The following is a 23,170-nucleotide window of genomic DNA, read 5'->3' on the forward strand; positions in this document are numbered from 1 at the left end:
TCATATAAACATTATTTATGAATACCAAGGTGAATGTGCCTTCAGATGTACCTCGAGAGACTTATATATGAGAAAACCAGCAAGTGAAGAAACAAATGCTTAAAAAAAAGAACAAACAGTCCTACCAGACTCAGTGTCTGCTTCACTTGGGGGAAAGACATAAATATTGTTTGCCACATAACACTGAAAAATGTGTGATGAATGTAGCAACTGTAAAACCTTCATTGTTCTTTCAGCTAAAACAAACAGAATGGGTAATTAGTTGGCTGCTTCTGCCTGTTCCTAAATCCCAAGAAGATTACATGCCATTTGAATCATGGTCTACCTGTTTTTTACAAACATATTTCGGTTGTTCCAAATCATCTCGATGTTTCCATGCACCAAACCTCTGCAAAGCAATAGAAAACAGTTAATGCTGCCCTGGCACGCTGCGTTTAAATAGTTAAAAGGGAGCTTCCTGCTGTGCTTGCATTTCGTTGACTCAAAGCCATACCAGTAATTTCCAGATGTTTATAGTATTTTTGTCACAGCCTTCAACTTTTTTTGTACATTTGGTTTTACAGATGATTCTCAGTACTAATTTTGTTTTGGGGTTTTTTTTATTCCTGCTTGATCAGGTGGTTAATCCATTGTAATTTGTATCTTTCGAAGTAAAATTCACTTCCAGTTAACTGCGGTACACAAGGTAAAACTGTTTTCTTTTTGTATTTGCAAGGTAAAATTACATATAAAGTCTTGTGTGGATGTACAGTAAATAGATGATTTTGTTTCTGTGTCAGAATGAGAGAAAGACTGCATTAGAACTAATTTAATGTGAAGTCTTGTTTTAACTGGAAGGATGCTTGAACAAGAAAACCTTTAAAGATATTGCTTGGGGTTTTTGGGTTTTTGTACAAAACGTCCATGAAAGCCTGTTTTTCTCTCCTGCATCATCTGTCCAAGTTTAACTGTTGATATTTTAATAAGTAGTCAGACCTCTTCTGCCTCAGAAGAGCCCAGGGTAGTTCACTGGCTTTTCATAAACCTCATGCAGAGAACTTATGAACACAGCACTGCCCTCCACAAATGCACTGGTCATGGAAGAGGAGGTTTGTTGAAGTCATGTATCAAACATCAAATATGCAGGTCAAAGCAATAGTTCTGAGTTTGGTCACAATTGTCTGAAAACCTGAGCTGAATGCCACTGTGGAGTTGCAGGTCGTTGTAGAAGATATGTGCAGCAGTCCCACAATTTCCCCACATTTCTACAAGAAGAAAATCTTGGATGGAGGATGTGGGAAAAGCCAGTGAAGTTCATAGAAAAGGTGTTAAATAAGCCTCATCCTGGTCAGGATGTGCCTTGTGCCGTTCTGGAAAGCGTTCTGTATAAAGGTGATTTCAAGGTTCATAGAGACGATCCATATGCAGAGATAATGTCTTTTGTTAGACAAGTTGCTACTGTTAGAGAGACCAGACAAACTCTCAAGCTGTTGAAAGCTCCTCTGTTTCTCCCAGCTGTATCAGCTAATCTAATTTTATTTAAAAAAAAAAAAAAAAAAAAAATAAAGTTTATTAAGTTTGCTTTTCTTACATCCTTAGACCATTTTGGCTGCACCACTGTTTTAAAATCAACAGAAGGATAGGGTATTGCTACCCATTTCATTTATTTTGAAAGTCTGAGCCATCTTGGATTTCCTGAGCTATGCTATAGCTTAAGGTGACAAAACTGAGTTTTAGAGGAACAAGGAATATTCTCTTGATTCCTGCCTTCCTGCTTTCCAGCATATACAAATAACTTCAGAATTTTTTGGTAGCTTTTTTCTTTCCTTTTCTTTTTGTAGTAGCGAAAGGAAGAACTACTGCACTTGTAGTTAACGAGGAGGAAGAGAGTGGTACATAAGTTGTGCAAGGCTGAGGTCGGACAGTAGGTCAGACAATTAAGAAGAAAGTGACATAACTGGAGGAAAACATTTAAAAGCAAGTGGAAACAGAAGCACTAACCAAAGAAAGCATGTTAATTTGGTATTTTCTCAGAGGGATATTTAAATTATATTTATTTGATTAGTATTATTATTTATAGATGTAACTGGCACTTTTTTCCTGAATAGAAGCAACTTGATCTCTTGTCATACATAGCACCTCCTACAATCAACTACAATTAAGCTGGTCTGAGATTTGCATATTATGAAGTTGTATGAGCTTATTCAGGCCAACAAAGAGAGGTCTCTCTTGCTAGGCTAGAGCATTGTTTGAGCTAATCTGCCTGCTTGAGTACTTTAATGTTTTGCATATGGTTCTAAGAGATACGTGCAGCTGGGTGACACAGTTCTGAATTATTGGAGTGTTTCATGGTGCTGGTTTCCATGCAGTCACCTTTTCCTTCTTCAGTAAATGAATTGAGCCTCAACTCAGTAGAAATCCAGCCTTTCTTTGCACTGCAGCACAAGTATTGTTTGTCCTTTATAGCAAAGATCAAAGGATATATAATTTTTTTAAATAGCAGCAGGAACCATAGATCATAACTCATTGAAATTACTTCCCCCCCTTTTTAATCTTAGAACTATACTATTGTGGAGTATTTACTGTTTTATTGTGGAATATAGATGTCACTGACGGCAGTTATGTTGATTCAGTGTGGCCTTTTGTATATGTTTTTCAGAACTACAAATGACTGCATTTAATTAAAACCCACACGTTAGGCCAGATGCTCCTTTAAATGGAAAAACTCATACTATGGGCAAGGAAGCCTCCTGATGTTTCTGTGTAGGGAATTTTCCTCCCAGGAAAATACCTGAAATGAGAAGGGGTGGTATAAATTCACAGGTGGTATTCTGAAAGCTAAGAGGTACCTAAAAAAGCTTGCTCCCCCCCATGGAGCGGAGATTTACTGTGCCAAGGAAAAATCCCAACTGTTGTGCTGTCAGTGGCCTCGTCTCGGTGTCTGTTGAAGAAATAGGTACAGGTAGTTAGAATATGACGTGATGGGAGATACACACAGGTCGTGAAGTGCAGGACTCAGCGGGAACAAAGTCAGCAATCTGGTTCTGTATTTCCTTGTTATTTTTTTTATCGCCATATCCTGCCCTTGCTAATTTCCTTCTTGGGAGTTAGTAGAAGGAGGTATGAACAAGGGAGCAAAATTAAGAACTTTTCCCTGTAGCTCAACTTGGCTTTTATCAGCTGATGGAAGCTGGAGGACTGAGCTCTTCTTATCAAGCTCGACGGACTGCTCACGCAGTGGTGACTGAAGGGTCTGGAAAGACGCGTGTTTTCCAGGCAGAGCCAGCACCCTGCAGTGCTGCTCTTTGCTCTAGCCGCTTCTGGTTATGCTCCGTGTTTGTCATTCGCGTACGCCTCCTGCAGCTGGCCATTTCTCTCCTCTTCACCATGCACATATAGTAAAACCTTGTGGGCCGTCTAATTCCTATGTTACAGGTAATGAAGGAAAAAAAAATAACTCTCCTTTATTTATATTTAGGATAAATTTCCTGCTTTGCATTAATTTTCCAAGTACTCTCTTGTACACTTTTTACTCCTCCCATCCTTTATTGTTTCTCATCTGACCTCTTTATTGTCTGTCTTTTGTGCTAAAAAAGATATTTCTTCTGTCCAAATCCCCCCATTTTATTTCCAGAAGTTGTGCTTAAGGAAGGAGTAAGAAAAATGCTTTTCCTCCCGCAGGTTATTCCCATGTTTTAGTGCCAGTTATACCCTCCTACACTCCTGTTTTATGTGAAATTATCATGTTGGCATTGGGTCAAAGAAGACAGAAACTCTCAAAAGGGGGGGGGTGGTAGGAAAAGCAGTTTCTAAAGTTTCCCCACACGCCCCAGTTTGGAAATGATACTAGCTTGTACATTGGAAGATATGTCCAGGGCTAGAAAACAGGTCTGTTATTTAAATAATTTTGAAAAATATGGAAACAGTTTGGCTTGATTTACGTTTTCTTTTTCTTGGAGTAGAAACCATATGTGTTATCTTCGGTGTGTTCTCTCATAGTTGCCAACTTCTGAAGCTGTAAAGGTGAACATTTAGGGTGATTACTTAGGACATTTAGTGCTTTGGTTTCAAAAGAGACTTTTAAGCAGATCACGTAAGAACTGTTAAAAAAGGATAAGAGAAGGGACTTGTCCTTGAATACGTGTAATACATACATACTTCTCTCTCTCTCCCCCCCCCCCCCCCCGCCCCCCCAGTTTCCACAAATAATACACAGGAGAAATGTGATAATGCTAACATAGCTCAGTTTTTTGTGTCCTGCACTGCTGGCATGTGAGTGAGGGTCCCACAGTTCTCTCTGCTGGAGGTTGAGAGTCTTCCCTTAAGATTCCTGTCTCTGTCATCTACCTCTCCTTAAAAACTTCCTCTTACCCTCTCAGAGTTGAGGATAAGAGAGAAGAGGAGGAAGAAAGAAGTGGGATGGGCGCGTTGAGGAAGTGGCAGAAAAGAGCCAGAATACTAAGCAAAATCCTGCCTCAGAAGATCGCTTTCCAAAAATACTTCTGGGCTTCAAGTTAGCAAATCCTCTCCGGACTGAAACTCAGGAGTCTGCAACCTTACTTATGTCCCCAGCACTGGCCTGTTTAGAGACTTGAGTGGATTTCTTGCCATTCTTGCATCTTTGCTTCCCATATTAACAGTCTGCATTAGTTGCTGTCTGTAGCTATCTAAAGAGGAAAGGAGGCCCTGCTTTGTATCCATGCAGTTCTTGCAAGGCACAGAAAGGCAGCAAACGTGACCTTAGCTGCTCATCCCTGTTAACTTCATCAGTTATTCTACTAACAGTAAAAAAATTAGGAAGATTCCATAGAATCGCTGGGATTTGCAAGTACCTCTGGATCCAGGTGTTTCCAGGGCATTGTGTGTTTGTTTCAAATAATAGCAGTAACACCCTCAATATGGGATTTTGAATGAGAGTGGTTATTAATGTTGTGGTGGTAAAATGGTCTTAATCTCCTTCGAATAATAGTTCTTAAAAATTAGGTATATTGGCTTAAAGCTCAGACTACCATTGGTTACCCAGAGCTGTTCTGCTGCCCAAGATGACGTGAACCATCAGAGCTGAGTTGGATTTACACGTTTTGTATCTTAAGGTCTTGCCTTGAGTACAAAAAGTTATCATCCTGAGGTCTGAACTCAGTTCAGCCATGTTCTTTCTGAATAGGTGTCAACATGAAGAATGCTATAGCAGTTAGATATATCAAATGCAATTGACTGAATTGGTTAGAGAGGTGGTACTGGAGCAGACAAAGTCAAGCTTCTGAAAGAAGAAAAAGAAAGTGATTTTAATGAGAGTCAAATCTCACCTCATTTTTTTATCATATACTTTCAGGAATTATTTTGGTAGTCATCAGTGCTGGACTACTGGAAAAAAAGTTAAGGAGCTATTGAAGCTGTTACTTCTTAACCTTCGGGTGAATGCAGTGTGACTCTTAATGCCTAGCACAGTTGCATTTGCATCTAATTTGTTCTGAGGTGAAGAATGCTATTGGTTTCTTTATTTGCAACATCAACAGGGGCAGTGTTTAATAAGTGAAATCTGTAAGTCTGTATAACGTGCCTTTTTACTGTTGTTGTCTTTTCGTTGTTATTTTTGTTGTCTGTATAATATGGGGCTGACAGTACAGACAGCAGGAACTCTCAATTAGCCTTGAGGTCAGGCATCTAGATTAAAAATCTTGACACATTCCTTTATCATTTCACTCCAATCTTAAAAGGGCAGTTTGTTTCTCATCTGTATTTAATACCTTGTTTCTTCTAAACTATCGTAAAGATAATTTTATTTCACAGCACTATCGAATTGGGTTTATGATGGATTGGTGCCAATGCTCCCAAAAGACCTATTTCTTTGGGGTGTAAAGTATCATTGCATTAAGTTGTGTTCTAGAAAGTTAATTTTGTTACTGTATTAAACCAGTGTTAACTAGCCTTTCTACTGCTGTATGAGGGACAAAGCTTCATTCTGAGCAAATCTTAAAATTGTCGATGTGGCTAATGGGCAGCTGGAGTCTTGTCTTTTGTTTACAAAATAGGTGCAAAATATCTCCAACTCTCCAGGCTGGTATGTCTTTACCTGTCCGAGCCACCCTGGGTGGGCTTCTGCAACTGAGCTTGCCCACCTGTTGGGCAAAGTAGCTTTGGTCTTCATTTAGGATGTCAGTGCTTTTTTTTCCCTCATTGCCACCAGCCTCATAGTGTAAGTGGGAGTATGATTCTACACTTATGACAGTGTATTTTTGTGCGTTTTGGCAAACCTAGAACATGGCAACGCTGTGTTTTTCAAAACGGTCTGAGATCTGAGAAAATATGATCTCTCTCTTTAAAAAGGTTGCCATTTTTGCAAGTTAAAACTAAAGTTTCAGCAGAGTATTTCGACTGCTAATCAAGTGAATTCTGGGGTGAATGAAGGTGGCACAGCAGATTACTGTCACAGTTCGTCTGCTCTTTGAAAGAAGAAATATTTCTAAACTGCATCAGAAAGCAGTAGGTATCTTGTGAACATCGCTGTATAGCTTTGTCTCTCTGTGTAATTCATCATTTCCATATTCACACATGGAGAAAGTGCAGCACAGGAATTTGAAATGACTTTGTGAAGGGGACAGTCCTAAAGGGATTGCTGTGACACATGAAGACTCGTGGAAAACAAAAAACCATTGCAACACCGCGGGATTTAAAGGAACTACACTGAGGGGATGAGTTGCTTGTTTTGTATATAGGAATATGTTCTAATCACATCTTCCAGAGTTTTTTTTCCTATTATTTTAATTCTTTGCAAGGTAATGTTAGTGACTGAAATACTACATTTTTTATCCGTGTGCGCTCTCTCTTGTTAGGAATTGGCACCTGTTTTTGTATTTTTTATAAAGGATGAAAAGAATTAATATGTTCTCAGGAAGTACATGAATAAACAGTGTTCCAAAATACTCTTTTCTTTTTTTTTTTTTTTTTTTTGAGAGTTACAGGAAGCATTTAAAATGTCATATGTGGAGTTGGTTTGCTATGATCCCAAGTCTACAAGGACCCAGACATTACTAGTACCATTATTTTCATAAAATCATTCTCATATTTTTAAGAAAAACCGTTCAACTAATTTGTTCTTCTTATATAAGGTTATGTAGACAGGTCTGTAGAATTTAATGGCTGTTTCATGATTAAGGGAGATTAAGAAGTTCTTAATTGAGGAACAGATAAAAAGCAAACTAATTAACTCCAAATACTTTTCTTTAGCAGCATCCAAACAGCCATTTCTAAGATGAACTTGGGTTGCTCATCTTTTGAACTTTTAATCGTATTTTTAGATTGCATTTTTACATGAACTATACTACAAAAATGACTGTAATTTCTGTCACAGTTGGAAACATCAGTTAATAAATGTTTTCTATTTTGATCTAGGGAGGTGTGTGAATTGAGGGGAAAAATACCCTTAAACTGATTGGGTTAACTTACAGTAGATTGAAGGAGAGAGCAGTGGGAGTGGTTATTTCTATCCCTACCTGGTTTTCTTCCTACTATCACCTTACTCTTTTTTGTTTAAATACTGTCCCAAATGAAGCCTTTTCCCCAGTACTCTGATCTTCTGTAAATTGCTGAATGTATTGGCAAACTGCTGGCAGTGTATCTGTGTCACTCTGTTTACAAGATACTTAGCAGTTGGAACCATCTACTAGTGCTTAGGATCAAGCAGGATCAGAGCCACTAATGCAGCGACATTAGGCACTGATGTGTGACTGCTGCCTTACAGAGTCCATATTAACAACTCAGTGGGGTGGGAAATGAAAATAGTAACACAGTAAGTCGAGTTATGGCTAACTGGTAGCCTGCAAAACTCGCTGTTCCAAGATTGCTTTTGGGGAGGAAAATCTTTTACTGTGCAAATGTATGGACTAGAATAAAAACAGTGCAGTCTGTGTGCAAAGCATGTACAACGTGTAGAGAACTTCACATGTGTATCTGTAATCAGTATTATAGGTTATCATACACTAGTAGTAATGACAACTACCTAAGCATTCTTCAGAGCGCTCTATAATTTAATTTCTGTGACAGACACAGGGAATATGGATTCCCAACAGGCATGTAGTGTTAAGATCACTTAAGCATATTAATATTTTGCTATCCTAATTTATTCATTCGTAGAATATTGTTAGAAAACTTCAGGTTTCATTGTACAGATACCACTTATGCTTTTGCATCTTCTCATTTTATTTGCCTGTACATATTTAGTACTTTGATTTTTTGCACAGTTTAGTGGGAAGCTATGTGCTTCAGTGTAATCTTGTTGTTATTCTGAAGAACTGAGATTTTTTCCTATCATATCTGAAATATCTTGCCGTGAAGACAGTGCAGTTTCTTTGTTTGGTAAGGGCTTCACACTTCCACTTGATTTTTTTAAATTTTTTTTTTTAAGGGTTTTTTGCTTTTGCTTGTCCAAGTTACTAATATGCTCATGGTTTACATTCAGGTTAGCTAGGGAATACTAGCAGTTTCTCTGATACCTTGCCAGACCTTTACAGACATTGGCTAAAGCAGTGAATGTAGGGATGTTAAAATAGAAAACGAGATTGAAACAAAAGTAAAAATAATTTGCCAGCATCTCCCAGTGGATTTTATAGTAGATGGTAAGGTTTGTAGAAAAAAAGGAAGAGAGAAAAGAAACACCTTGAGAAGTTGTTTGCAATGGTAAATTTTGATTCTGGGGTTTTTTTTACATTGCTAGTCAAAGTACTCTTTCATGTAACAGTAATTATCTTAAAATATAGGTAATTTTGAAAATTATTAGAGAGACTTACTGCATTCTTAATGTATATTTATATATGTGTTACTCTTGCTTGAATGACAAACTGCTCTGTTCTTTGGAGCAGAAGTGATAAGGTTTTATTAATGAAGGAAAGAAAGCAGCCCAAGGTCATCTGCCAAAGCCTATTTTTCATGTTCATAAATAAAAAAAAAAAAATTGGTGGCCATTAGGTAACTCAGCTACTGTGAAACCATTCAATTATATTTCACAACAATGATTTTAGTCCTATGGGTTGCTCAGAACAGTATTTCTGTTTTCATTTATTTTTAATCCTGCAGAACGTTCAAGTATCATCTTAAACCTGTGCAAGACAGTGTACGAAGCCTACTGTAAGGGTTCTTGACAACAGCCAGACCTTTAGGGAAAAGTATGTTTTCATGTTCGAATCTCCCCTGTACCTCATGCATAGAGACTTGACTCTTAAATACTTCTGTTCACGTGACTACTAAGAGATGTCTTGCAGGTCATTGGAAATGCTTGGAAATGCTAGATTAAACTCAACAGAAAGTAGAAGATTGGTAGCATCTGTAATGTGAATTTTAAGGCTCTAAAAAATATTCATGTTCCTTCATCCTTTCTGAACTCTAGTGAAGAAGAGGCATTTAAGTAGCAGTTAAGCATATCCTTAGGAATATATTCCTGAGTCTTTAGTTGATGCTGATGTTGGCATTTGATGAATAAAAGATACATAAATAAAATACACCATATACTTATATCCATTTTCTGTAACAGCTCTTCATTTTTAAATGATGCTTCTTGATTCTTTTAAGCAGTCATATTGTTGACTGTTTTCTTCAGCTAGCAAGTTGAGCTCTGTAGCTCTGTCTGAAAAAGCAGTTGGTTCCAGGAATGCAGCATCTGCTGTGGCTATGTCTGCAGCCTCGATTTTCTTGTTGTTACTAAAATCACAATTACCAGTTTGCCATATACTGATTTTAGCCATTAAAGTTGTTTTGCTTTAATAGCAATGGCATGTTTCGTTGCCTCAGCTATAAGCATGCTTTAATGGACAGTTTCCTATTGTTCTGTGGTGAGATAGCAGCATGTCAAAGTGTTGAGGTGGAGTCTAGAGTATTTGCCGATGACTTTCCTTAATGGCCAACATGGCTACTGTGCTGCAAAAGAGTCTGCTGACTTAACAGCATTCATTTTTAATTGCATGAAGAAAGGACCATCATTCCAGTTACATCTCCGAAGCTTCTCAGTGTTCTCAAATGATAATTTGGATTCTTTTCAGTCTTTCCACTTTTCTTTCCCTTATTGTGTGAATTGTAAAAGTAAATTTCAGTTGTGTGAGGTTAGTTTGAAAGCTGGTCCTCACTTTGAGTGCTTTTTACATTTATTAACATGTTCAACTAGTAAAATAAACCAGCAAGGCAAGATCTGTACAGTGCCAACCAGTGTAAAACTATGGCTGTGTTAGGCATGCATAGAGGTAACTTTTGGTTCCTGAGCTACTTACTTTCCAGCAAGTGCACCATTCCCCAAACCTACCTAAAAGTGAGTATGTTTAATGAAAAAATGAAGTGGGTTATACTGGCCAGTTAGTGCGTTCAGGGGTAGTTCCTAAATCTTACAAGTTTTCAGAGTGCCTTTCTGTGCCATCAGCTTTATGTCATTTTCAGAGCTACAAGTTAATCTTTTAAAGGCCATGTTTAGCAGTAAAGCTGCAAGTTTTGCATAAGTACGGTGAAGTTAAATCTTTTTAGGAATACCATAATATTAAATTGGGTTGTTAATCACAAGCTTACAGATAGCAGTTACATACTTGTGAACTCCACTTTCCTGAAGATTTGAAATTTAGAAAAAACCCAAACAAACAAAACCTTTTAAATCTCTGCAATTGACAGCATAAATTTGTGTTGAAGGAGTGCAGTAACATTTGTTGGAAGTGTCATATTCTTCGTCCCTCATAGTCCTAAAAAAACCCAAAATGCTGTATCTCCTTATCCTCACTTCTGTTGCTGATTTGTCAGTGACACAATAAGCACAGTGATGTCTTGTCACCTTTTCTCCCCTCCATTTTGTATATGGCTATTTTAAAAATTATTTTTAAGTAGTATTGAATGTCCTGTACAGTATGGGATTAAGGGAGGAAATTGTAAATTCTACTGCTGATGGCTTTTTGTTTGTTTGTTTTGGAGTGGATTTGGTTTTTTCCCAAGTGTGTTTCAGGCCAGTGCTTCTGTCGCTTAAAGAATTATCATGTGACTGACAGGATGCTATTTGGGAAGTGATGTGCAGTCTCAGAGTAATATGACATTTTATGAGCAGCTTGACTGTTTTCATTACTTGGATTTATACTTTTATTTCAGTGTGCTGAGGAATAAGTGAGCAAGGCAGCTGTGGGAAATAGAAAAGCTGTCAGGATGAAGTTGATAGGACAGCCTTGAAATTATGCCACTGTGTCTAATCAGACATTATGGCTGTTATCTTTAAACGCTTTAAAGACAAAAATCTGATGGAGCAGCTTGGATCATTGTCTCAAGCCAAGCGCTTTGGTAGGGTTTGTAAGAGGTTCCTCTGAGATATTGAGGAAGACTTGAAATAACATTTTAAGAATCTTGTTAATAAATTGAACATTCTGTCCATTTTTGTTGATTCATAATTAGAGCTATTTTAGTACTAGTGACAGTGGGAGCTAGGACTTTTAAGGCTTTTTTGTCTGATTTTTAACCTCAGCAGCAATTTAATGGAAGATCAAAGTTTTAATGTAATTATTTTGAGGCAGTCCTCAAAATGAACCATGCTTTTTTTCATTTGCAGGCTTAAATACTCCATTTCTGTTGCTTCACTCTTACAAGCTTCATTTGTCATGGCAGCACAGTAGTTCTCAGTCTTGCACGTCTAAGAATTGAAGCACTGGTGTCTCTTTCAGTCATTCCTGACTGATTCTCCTCCCTAGTTCTGTAAGGGATCCTTCTGTGTGAAAACTTCAAAGGCTCAGATTCCAGTGGTTTGCAATCTTGGTTTGTCTTGCAAACTGACAGCTTGGTAGTTGGGCGCCATTCACTCATTGAGCAGTTTTCTTCATCTGTTAAGCGTAACTAGGAATGATCATAAAATACACAATTTCTCACTATAAATGCACCATGATCTGATAAGGAAATTTCCCTCAAGAGTCTAAAGCTGTCTATGAAGGCTTTACTTGGCTGCAGTTGGTAAAACACCATTGGTTCTGCTGAATGAAAGCATCACCCAATTTTCTCAAAGCTTTACTCCCTAGCAGATTAGTCCTCTCCTCTGCAGCACTGTTGAATACAATATTCTGGCAAAAGATACCAGATGCAGGAAGCAGGATAGGCAGACAAAATTTGTTTGTGTTATGGTGGCTGATGGTAGATCTAGGTCTAGCAGGCAACTGCAGGAGGATATTTTTGTTTGCTTTGCTATGGTTCACTCTCCCATACAGCTGTACCAAGTGTTTATAGTACAAAATTGGGTGAATACTCCCTCTAAGTGAAAATGAAATGAATTAAAATTAAATTTTAATTTCTCACAGGCTGTTTTTATCATGGAGTTACAGACTTTCCAGATTTATTCAGAGAGATCAAAGAGCAGTGTAAACCTCTTAGCAATATGTATCTTCCATTCTCATCGAAGTCTGTTGTGGACACTTCAGGTGCCAGCATAGCTAATGTCTCACTGGATGTGAAAAAAAGCATCATCATTTTAGGAAAAATGATTTATGTAAAACTGACAGATTAATCAAAGGAGAGCAACAAGTAATTACAATAATGGTAGTTACAAATCTAGTGAAAGAGAAATGGTTAAAGTAAGGGTGATGCCAGCTTGTGTGTAGTATTGATAGGGGTCATAGCTGGCCAAGCGTTCGTGTCCTGTATGTGTGATGTGATGACATTTCTCTGTTTAGACCCTTGTGTATCACAAACAAATTTTGAATGTGATATCTGATCATGCCAAGGGATTTCTTAGGCTTTAGGGGACAGCACACTATTATTTCAGTCAAAATTGGAAGAGAAAAGGTGGAACATGTTCAAGTACTGATACTTAATTAGTGGATAAACATCTCACCTCTGTAGCTGGCTATAGAGGAAAGACCTGATTGATAGCAGCTATTAACGTCTTCATGACTTGAAGATGAGTGCTTGGAAAGCTTGGTACCAAGAGAGCTTGTAGGAAAAAATACCAAATACAAGGAACTTCTCGTGTATAGTTAGTTTGGCCAAGACAAATATTCCTTTCCACTTTCTCTTCCTCAGTACATCTATATGAACATCATACATAAACACAAATGTCCATTACTTACTAAAACTGTGTCACCGATCATTTGTCATGCCTTAAATTAATTGCTCAGAAATAGTCAGGTTGCACAACTTTGTGGCCGCTTCTTATTGTAATTTGTTTCTTCAGGGCTGGACATTATTTAGCAAGCACATAGACATTGTAAAGGTTCCAAATGCAGGCTCTTTATGTAAGTAGTGTACAAGCCTAGACAAAGTAGTAAATGGCTGCCTGCAATTCACAGCTTCATTTTTGTTACCATGTTTGGGTGAGGAGTCACATTATTGAACTCAGAATTTCTTCTCCTGCATATTCATTGTTCTTTCTCTCATGAAGTATGTCCTTATCTTGTCTGATTTTAACCAGTTCCTTTGTCTTTGTTTGATCCTGCAGTTAGATTAGACACCTTTGCCAAAAAGTTTGACCCACTCTTCCTCTCCTTTGCCTAAGATTCATTTCTTTCTTTTAGTTCTCATACATTCTAAGTCGCTTGGGCCCCTTGAGGTATAGGATACAGCTGTAGCACGTAGGCTTTTTCCTGCTTTTAGGTATAGTACAGTAACCCAGGCTTCCTCCTCTTCAGGCTAGCTTGGCTGGCCAGCTTTTCCAACTAACCACTGTTTCACCAAGCTTCCATTTGAATGAGTAGCCCTCAGGGCTTAGTGAGTCTCTGTTTTATGGAAAATGTGTAAAAAGGCCTCTGAGACAACATGCCTGACTCAGGTGTTCACTGATGCAGCAAGTTCATCTCCTCTGCTGGCTTCTGTACGTTGTACAGTCTTAATCCCTGAACCAGCAAGACCAAGTTCATGGTTTCCTAACAACTTTTAATTCTACTCCCTTGTACATTTGAATTGTGATGCTGTCTTTTGGTTACATGATCACATGCTATCATATGTACTGCATAGGGTGCACAGTACTCATTGAATGAGGAGTTGGTCCGTAAGTTTTTTATCATCCTTGTTCAGCATATGGTCTCCTACCTGTTTCTCAGGAGCATCAGCCCAAACTGCATTCACAAGTTTTTCACAACTACTTGTGAAGCGGTGGAAAAGCATTTCTCTAAAACTAGGGATCTGATGCATGCAGAACTAGTAACCAAACCTTACAGAAATGCCTTAGCTTATTGCCTTGGAGCAGGGATACTCTCTTATAGGTGTCTAAAGCCCACTTTTTCAGATTTATTTGCATATGTTTATAGCGTAATATTTTATAAATTGAAAGATAATGTAAAGAACTTTAGTCCCGAATGAGTTCTTAAAAAGTAAGTGCATAAATGGTATGATTTCCTTAAAGAAATAAAAATTATTCATGATGGCATTTGACAGAGAGTCAGTCATTCAGAAAGGAGAAAACTTTTGTCTGCTGAGTAGGCAGAAAATGAGATGGTCATTAGTCATCAAACCCCAGTGATAGCTAAATAAGGTCTTTAATCCTTACTAAATAAAAATCTTAATGACAGCACCATTTTCCTCTGCTGCTGTCTTTACTTAGGGGGAGGTTCAGCAGAAATTCCTAAATCACACTCATTTTGATTCAGTCCTGCAGTATTGTTCATGGTGTGGACCATGTAACTTTTGAATATTTGGGTTTTGTCTTCCTAGAAACAAGCAATAATTAAACGATGTTAGGTGGCCAAGCAATCTCTGTCCATGTCACATTTTCAAGGAGAGAGTGCTGTGTGTTTTAAGAAGTGAGGAGATAGAAGTGACATTTCCTTGAACTTGTTTATGTCCCACTACGCTTTGTCTAAACCAATCATTTTTTAATATTTACCATTTAAGAACACTCAAAAATGTTTCTCAAATCTTAAGTTTGAAGGCACTGTATAAATCTTGCAGGTTGGCATTGCACTGTTGAAGTAGAATCTCTGAGGGTGTAATGTAGCCATGTTGTTTATCTCATAATCTGAAGTATATATGCGACGATTATACGTTGTTTGTTTTCAACTATTTGAAAAAAGTACAGGGGAGACATTAAAAATGCTTGACAGTTTTGCAAAATGATGCTAAAACATTTTATTTGTGAGCAGTTACTGAGAGGGAGATATGGCAATGTGTATGTCCCATATAGAGAAGAGACCCCTTCTTCTCCTTCAATAATTTGTATGCAAGGACATAGCCTTAGCTAGAATGTTCATTTTATGAGTAATTTCTCCATCCCTGGAAAGTTTGAACTGAGGTGATGAAAGAAACATCTCTAGAAAATTACTCTTCTGCTGTTGACAACATCTCAAAATGTTTCTGACAAATGAAGTGCAAAATTTAGTTTCAAATACTATTGTGCTCAGAGTGCTCTGAAATACTTTGTTTCACTTACGATACTGGCTTTGACCTTAAATCAAGTGCTGAAATTTGAAAATTCCAGCAAGCTTCTTCGGCAACGCATGTTCTGGTGGAGAACTGTAACTAGGAGTTGAGGGTCATACATTTTGGAAAACATATTGCCAATGAATTTATGGTATTGTGCTTTTGTGTCAAGTAGTTTTAATGTTTATTGCCAACGTATTTAACAGTCAGAAAGTTAAGGGGTCTGTCCATTCTGACACTATTCAAGATGGAATTCTTGTCTATTTTGATTTTACCAATTTCCAACTTTCTAGATGTAGGCAAGTATCTATCTGGTATGATCTCTAATGAAAGCAAACATATTAATGGTGATGTTCTGCAGACAGAGCTGTTTCTTGTGACTGTACTGCAAGATGGTTGTAATGTGAAAGAGAAATTCTAAATCATTATATTCACCTGCTCCCATGAAACTTCCTACAAGGATTTGATGTGTTCCAAGTTTGGCCATTTAGGCAACAACTAATGTCTGTTATATTTCCCTGAATTCATTAAAGTGAGTGTGGTTTGGCTCGTTTCTTCTCCTGAAATTCTTAGGCGGTATGACAATATAGGGTTAGATGTTTGATATGCTTCTTTAAATGACAGCTGTCTTTTTAGGGAGTGATAACATTGGTTTGCACTGCATGTTTGTCATTTTGTTTTAAAATATGTGAAGAGCCTTTGAGATTAACCTCACAATATGAAATAAGTATTATTATTAAAATTAGCATGTTAAACCATGAGGAAACGGTCTTTAAAATTCTGTATCACAAGTTAAAATTCAAACATCAGTAAACTTTTTAGGTTTCAACTGCTGTATACAAAGGCCAGTCTAGGTATTCAATAAGATGATTCTTGTCTCTTGGGTGTTTGTTTGCAGGAGCATAGACAATCCTATCAGACATACACAAATCATTTTTTCACTTCTAAAATTACCCGTGATGCTCATTATGTTTTTAAGTATGATGTAAATCTAGGGCTCACTATTTTTCTGTCATTGGGAGTGCAGAGGGACAGCTTCCCTCCATGTGGGGTATCATTAAATAACTACTCAGAAAGGACGGACTGGACCCAATGGGCATGGGTTAACAAGTTGTCATTTATGGAAGGTAATCCAGCAGCACAGTTGTCTTGTGAATCTGCCTGTGTGTTAATAAAAGGGGCCAATTTCCAGAGCAGCCTAACTCTGCTCATGTGTTTGTGAGTGTAGGGATGCTAAACTGACACAGTGATCTGTGCTGCTGGGTCTTTACACATTTAAAAACTTATACAGAAGTTCAGAAGCTACTTTTGTAAATCTGATTACTGGAATACAGCAGAAAGTGGAGATGTTTTCATGTGGTTTGCTGGGTTTTCTTTGGTTTGAAGTTTTTCTTTTGTTTTGCAGTGACAGTGCAACAACTTAACATAAAATGATTAAAAATTGATTAGAAACATTGATTTGTTTCGGTCTGCAGAGCATATGACCTACACATGAATCCTCCTAAAAGCTGGTAACTGGGAAAAGGTGGGTTGTTTTTTTCTTAAAAAAAAAAAAAAAAAAGAGCAGGTGGATTATTTCTTTTGCATTCTCAGAGAGGTTCCTTTTTCTTGGTTTCACACAGCCACACTCTAGTCAATGAAGTAATTGCTGTCCCCTTATCTCACATCCCAAGCTGAGTTCAGCATCTGGAAAAGCTTAAGAACTCAATGTATCAAATTATCCTGCTCAAACCGTTGTTTATTGCAGGCCATTTTGTCCTGTCATCTCCATGACAGAATGTCAAACCTTTTCTTTCTCTTGCCCTTAGCTTCCAGCATCTGCAGGGATCTGATATGCTACCTTGGTATTACATAGGCGAAACCCTCAAACAGCCAGGATTAAGGCAGCAATCAGTACGTTTTGGTGCTGCGTGGCCACGATGCTGCTTAGAGAACAGATTCCACCCTTCTCAGTCACTCAGCCATTTTGGTGGGTTCCCTAAACCTTCTGACTTCCCATGTGATGGGCTGTTCTTGCCCCTCCGTTCTCTTTTACTAAAATGTTCCAAAGTGTGGTGGCATGAACCATTCTGGCTTTGCCAGGTGTGTGCCAATATCGCTTCCTCCCACTCCACTTCCAGGTTTACATAGTGGTTTCCCCTAGATGGCATAAACTTTTTTGCACATGTTAACAAAGCTACAGAGAACCTTTGGGGAGAGAAAATTCCTGTCACAGGATTCTTAGTTATAAAGAGTTCAGTTTTATCGTATTGCCCTATTCTACATTTTTGGAGGTTTTTTTCAGTGATACTAATTGAAATGTCTGTTCAGTCAACCAGTCTTCTACTTCAAGCTGAGACCCAGCAGTGGGAATCCACAGCATTGCAGTTTATTGTTGTAGCTTTAACCTAATGATGTTGTGTATGCGTTTTTAAAAATACTTGAATTTACGTTTATACAAAATTTGTCTATATGCACATGTCCAGTTTTAGCAGTATAGCCCTCTCTGTGTATAGGTCTTCTGCTATAAAAATGTCCTGAAATATAAAGACGCAAATGCCTTCAAGCATCTTATAAGTTTGTCACTAAATCTTCTTCAGACGTTCTGACTCATTCAGTCCCTGACTCAGCTCCCTCCACTGGCCATAGAGGGAGCTTACATCCTGAATGTTGGCACTTGAAAGCACTGCTTCTGCCTCCAGTACGCGCTCGGCATCCCTGCCCAACAACTCATCTGTGGTTTTTGCTTGTGGAATACTGTAATGTGTTGAGTCTCAGAAAGGCTCTTAACGGATGACTTGTTTGTCTTCACAAGACTTCAAAAATCTGTGGCTTGAGGGATTTACCAGTTGTTCTTTGTTATGCAAATAGGGACAGTGTGGCTGAATTTGAAGTTTTCATATACTACTTGGACTAATATTGTATTAGTGGATGTATGTGGATAAACAGAATTTGAGTGGAACCTGTGCTTGCTCTCAAGTGTTTCAGACGATTCCTTTGCATAAAAATAACTAAGAACTGATAATTATTAGTAGATTGATTTAGAAATGCACCATGTAGTTCTTACTAGGGTTGTTAAAGAGACTCTTCCTGAGAGTGATATCTGTAACATACTACTGTACTGTAGTTACCTACTTAGAACAGCAATATAAAATTACAAAAACTAGAATCTGAAGAACTACCTTAAAATTTCTCTGACAGTATACAGTATGGCTGTAGAGCCTGATTTGAGCTTACGTGCTCACCACAAAAAAAAAAAAAAAAGTTTCTGTTTCATTATGGATCTTGATTTGCTGTGCAACTTCAAGTTAGACATCGGAGCTCAGAGTTTAATATTAGGGGTTCTTTTATGAAATTCTGAGAGGTTATTCCACTAGTATAGCCATTTCAGAGATGACAAAAATAACCTTCATTCTGTGTTTGCTGTTTGTACAACTTCTTAGACACCACCAGTATGCAAAATGCATTAAAGAAAATAATTCAACAAATGTAATGTTTGTTTATTAATTCTAAGGCTTCATAAAACTAAATAATTGGATGTGAGAACACAGAGAAAGATTGCATTTCACAGTTAAATGTGATTTGACACTATAAACAGTAGTTAATTTGGCGTATACTAATAATTATTTTTTCTTTCTACATGCAGTAAAATTAAACTTTGTGTTCCTATAGTGTGAAAATTTGAGGGTTTCAAATAACATTGGACAAAAGAGTGTAAGTAATCAGCATGTTAACTTTTGATATTCAGAAATATTTGATATTCTAAATAAGGATTTGATTGGTTTTGTCTCTGAATAGAAAATGCTGAGCTAGAAATTCTTTCCTGCCAAGGTTGATATGGTAAGATTTGCTCTTGCTGCTTTTTATCTATTAATGATCCTTAGCGAGGAAACTAGTTCCAAAATTTAGTCAAAACATAGCACAGTAGCAACACAAAAAAATACTTTCCAGCTTGTAAACCAAGCAAGAACAAACAATATAATTCATCACGTATCATGTGAAGAACAGTAGGAGCTCTGATGCCCCATAGCATATGCTCTCCTCCTTTAACTGAAGGAATTCATATAAGGAGTAAAACTTCCACCTGAAGTCCGCTTTGTTAGTGATCGTTGCCTGATGCGTGAACAGAGCCACCGACACATCAGGCACTTTGTGAACGATGCATGTTCTTGCAGCTGTTCAATTTGCTCCATATAACTCATTAGTCATGTTTAAATTGTTGCATGGAGAAGAAATATTCAGGGGGAGAAGTCTGCCAACGTGTGTGTGCAGGGTTTTTGTATAAAAACACTGTGTGGAAGAGGGAACTGGTATTTCACACATGCTGTTCAGTCTAATGAGTCGACTCCCTTCTTGTGTTAAGGTGACTGAATCTGCACAGCATGCAGGAGCTGGAGTAGGGCCCTGGGTAATGTTCAGCACATAGAAACCTCATGCACCTGTTTTCCTCTTTTGTGGCTTTCTACTACATGGTGATCCTTAAAGGATAATGTGCTTTTTCTGGCTTTTTTGTTTGTTTTCTTTGGGTTTAGGGGTTTTTTGCTCACTGGAGGTTGCATATGACATGTGAATTACCTTGCAGAAAGACTGATCTTCCAGGACCATATCATAAATAAATGGAGATGGTGAAGAATTACACATTGGGCGTGGGATTTAGAGTGCCTGTCTGTGTGTACGTGTTTGTACATATATATAAGGCAGAGCAAATTCAAATTATGGCTGATCAGTTGTATACACACTTACATACGCATCTTAACTCAGAGAAGAAGGTAGCTGAAAACAAAATGATTTTACATTTGTAAAAATTACTATGTATAAATCTGGCATTTTAAAAAAGCAAACCTGACATTATCTTCTATGTATCTTAATTAGATTGTGCAATATATCATCTAGAAGAATTTTTTGGACTTCAGTAAATCTTTAAGGACTGCATTTGTTGTCATTGTATAGCGAAAGGGGCATTTAGAGGGAGAAAAAGTCTTAACTGTAGTGGTAAAGGAAAGAATCTTTTCATTTAAAAGCAAAAGCAAATATGAAACACCTTTTTTTTGCTAGTTGAACACATAAATGCAAACGTTTGCCTGACCACAAAGCTTCCAGTAAGAGAGACAGGAATTGATTGCACAGATTAATTTATGATCTTTTTTTTTTCTTGAAGTACTTCTGATGGGGGCTTGCTTCACTCTTTATTTTATCAGACTGTTTCAGGTCCTGGTAGTCATGCTTTTTTGTTAGTGAGGTTACAATCAAAATAGGTAGTAGGTGTTTTCTATTGAATGATGAAGGGCAGCCTAGTGATTATTAAGAGAACTCTGTGGTATATTCAGCACTGCTGAAAGGTAGCATGATAAATAGCATCTGGCTGACAAGAGAAACCTCAAATTACTGAATGTGGTTTATTGCCAGTATGTCAGTTTTCCACATACTGAGTGATAATTGAGAAAGGGAAAAGAGCAATTCACATATATACTTAAAATCTGAATCTAATCCAGGATTTCACATTATTCTACATAGCCACATGCTATCTATGTAAACTATTAGTAGTAACTTTCACCAATATTATCTGTGAAGAATTCGGTTGCCTTGCAGACTCTAGCAAATGAAATTGTTGTGAGGATGACTGTAGATCTTCATTGAAATTATCTTATTCTTTTAATTGAAAATACCTACTCTTAACATTCTGAATGTGCTTCCCAATAAACAAATTCTGTTCATTTCAGTGGCTGTATTTCTGAAATCTGAGCCTGAGGGGGTACATTCTTCACAGACCTCAATTCTTTGGGAGAATGACAGGGGTTCATCAAACTGATCTCCAAGATTTCAAGCAGTTTGAAACCAGCTGCTGCTGGGTTCTATTAAAGGCAGAGAGGTTGGATCAATCCAACAAAGTGCATGTTGACTTGGAAAAGAGGTTATCAGCTCTGGTTAGATTTTTAAGGTTAAAGATGACAGTGAACTGTGAACATAAACTGACAGGGATATGTCTTGTTTGGACACACGCTGAATTGAAATGTGTGGGTATGGATCAATTTCTATAGAAAGATTTCTGTTGGGCTTATTGTTACAACTAAATGATCTTTGCATTTAGATAGTCTCCCTGAAGTTATATGTAAGCTTGATCATTAAGAAATGTAATTAAGACAGAAATCAAGCACTTCTAAGTATTTTTTTTGTTACCATGTCCCTTTTTCTACTTCAAAGTGGGTTTTTTTCCAGTACCTTCAAAGTAAACGAATTTTTTAGTACAAGTTCAGCTACGTATCAGATATTCTAAAAATGTTTCTAGTCATTGTACTTTGAGATTAAATAGACTAAAAGGACTGGTATTTGGAGATTGGAAAGAACTTCTTTTTTTATCTTCAAAAGGCTTGTTGGAGCACCAGTTTTGGGTAGTGAGACGCAGAAATAGTTCAGTATTTCAGGATGGCAAACTACTGTTTGATTCTGTTAATACGCTGACTGCAGAGCAAATGTCCTTGGATGCAGAGATTGCCTGTGCTTAGCACACCTATGGAGTCAAAAGCTGGGGAGGAGGCTGTATCTGGACTTTCTTTCTTAAATCTTAGGTATTTGTTCTCAGCCTTTCAGCTTTTCCATCTGTAAAATGAGAAAAATGGCAGCATAGCATTGATACTTGCTAGTGCTAAGTCCTTTCTAGATATTTGAATTGCAAGCAGGCAGAAGTACCAGAATATTCCTTTATTTGTCATCTGGGTTAGAGGACAGTGTGTGAATGCAGAGTTTGCAAGAGTAAACACAGCCACTTGTGGCTTAAATAATTTTCCAAGAGTGGCTACAGTCTTGTGCCATGTAAAGATTGCTGTTAGCTACTCCCTAAAGTATGCAAATACATACCTCAGGGATGCAGCTAGGTTGTCAGCTGGGACAGAAGTGTTGAAGGTGACTCTTGCAAATTTTTCCAGTAACTTTTCAGTCAATGCAAAGTGCAATTTTAGCTGCTACAGAACTTGAACCTTTCATTGTCTGAGTGCTGGCTAATGTCAGAGAGGAAAATAGTACTAGACTGGATCTTCCCTTTACCCCCAAAATCTAGAAGGTTGACTTTTGCAGCTGCAGATGAGCAGATTAGCATTAGAAATGCCAGAATATGGTTTTTTTTTCCACTAATTCTCTTATTATAATTGAAGCAGCTGAATGAATATATGATCTAAAGGTTGAAATAGTTTGGTTGATTGACATCTTGTAAAGCTCCTTTCATCCAACAGTGTATTCATAGCTCATCAGAGAATGTGAACCAGTACTGCCTGAAAAACTGTATGTGTAATGCAAGCTCAGAACGAGCCTCATTTATGATTATTTCTTTGAAAGCTATGGTTAAGAGAAGCATTGATATTAAAGGATTAGTCATTAAAGATGAGCACATGCCACTTACTTTCCATCTTATTACTGCTTTATACCTGCCAAATTTCCTCCTATATTTAAGCTGAAAAAGGTATTGCTTGTTATTTTTACATAATAGCATAGGGGGGTTGATGTTTTCCACTCCACATAAATTGTGAAGCTCAGAACAGGTCACAACACATTGGGATTAACCATACATTTCTCACCTAAACAAACTTTGGAGAAATGTGCTAAGTGTATTTGATTCTTTTTAACATAAACTCTTGAAGTCAAGTTAAGGGTGATAAAAATTTCTGCTATGTAAAATAGTATTTGCCAGTTTTCTCTTGGACAGAATTCCCATGCCTTTTTCTGATCACTTGTACTTAAGTGGTGCCAGACACCATACAGATTCGATAACAAACTGGTATTTTCTGCAAAATTCATTTCATTATTACACAAACTCAAATGGGGATGAAAACAGTTGCATCTAGTGTTCCTTAGTGAGAAAGAAAAGTTACTT

At 37.5% G+C, this 23,170-nt stretch overlaps 1 protein-coding gene across 1 annotated transcript in view; it reads left to right on the forward strand.

Moving 5' to 3' along the window:
- The window catches only part of CDKAL1 (CDKAL1 threonylcarbamoyladenosine tRNA methylthiotransferase), a 416,090-nt gene that overhangs the window by 343,119 nt on the left and 49,801 nt on the right, over positions 1 to 23,170 (forward strand). The gene's annotated exons all lie outside the window — the stretch shown is intronic.

This window comes from Leptosomus discolor, chromosome 8, assembly GCF_034619465.1.
Source record: "Leptosomus discolor isolate bLepDis1 chromosome 8, bLepDis1.hap2, whole genome shotgun sequence".
NCBI classification, from domain to species: domain Eukaryota; kingdom Metazoa; phylum Chordata; class Aves; order Leptosomiformes; family Leptosomidae; genus Leptosomus; species Leptosomus discolor.